The following is an 857-nucleotide window of genomic DNA, read 5'->3' as shown; positions in this document are numbered from 1 at the left end:
AAATAAATAAAAAAACACAATCTTTTGCATTACTTAAGTCTTTCCTTGCACCAAGGCATGCACTGGTACAACACAAACTTCTCTCAGATGAAGCTAGTCTAGCATCCAAACATCATGCACAATACCTAGGTAGCAGCAGCGACTGTGCCCACCTCCACTGTGGCCCTGATTATTTGTGTATGATATTTGGAGCATCTGGAAGAGTATGATTAGTATGGGGAAGAGGAAGGAGGAGGAAACAGCATGAGTGCCTGGCTGGGAAGAGGTCAACAAAAGTTGTGTAGAGCGAGCCTGACCATGTCATTGGTTGATGCTTTTTAATAGGATCGTCTGGTAAAACCCCATGATGGGGTCTTCATTGGCCTTAAGCTGGCCCACAACCATGCTGATGATGCAGCAGATGATCTGGCGTAGCCTGGTGGTCCTGTATGGTGATGCTGTGCTGGAGTTTCTGGGAAGGAAGACTAGACAACTTCACAATGGCAGCTTTCCCCTGCAATTGTTGTCCTTCCCACATAAGGCGTGTTGTAACAATGTAAATTGTGGTTGGTTTCTGTCATTATCAAATAATTGGCAGTCACATTCAATAAAGCTGAATTCATTCTGCTCCCAAATTGGCTTGTCTCCCATTCTGGAGCATCACCCGCCTTGCTGAGACCTTTGTGACAGCCTCTACAGTTCTAACGAGAAGGCCACGGGCTACGCCATCTCCTGCTTTACCCCAGCTGTCCCCAGTTGTACTGAGGCCAGGCTCCTTGAGAGCAGAGCTGACCTTGATGACCTGTCACCCACTGAGCATCAGCCTCCCCTGACCATTTGGTGTTTGAGGGGCTGGCACGATGGCAGCAGTGGCAGGG

The 857-nt window shown here is 48.3% G+C and overlaps 1 pseudogene; it reads right to left on the bottom strand.

The window, feature by feature from the left end:
• Positions 1 to 266: 266 nt before the first annotated feature.
• On the bottom strand, positions 267 to 630 carry LOC118974655 (nuclear transport factor 2-like; annotated as a pseudogene).
• Positions 631 to 857: the final 227 nt, after the last annotated feature.

This window comes from Sturnira hondurensis, unplaced genomic scaffold (genome assembly GCF_014824575.4).
Source record: "Sturnira hondurensis isolate 20B ecotype Veracruz unplaced genomic scaffold, ASM1482457v3 Scaffold0019835, whole genome shotgun sequence".
In the NCBI taxonomy this organism is placed as follows: Eukaryota; Metazoa; Chordata; class Mammalia; order Chiroptera; family Phyllostomidae; genus Sturnira; species Sturnira hondurensis.
The sequence above is the reverse complement of the archived record's forward strand: the minus strand, read 5'-3'. Positions and strand labels throughout refer to the sequence as shown.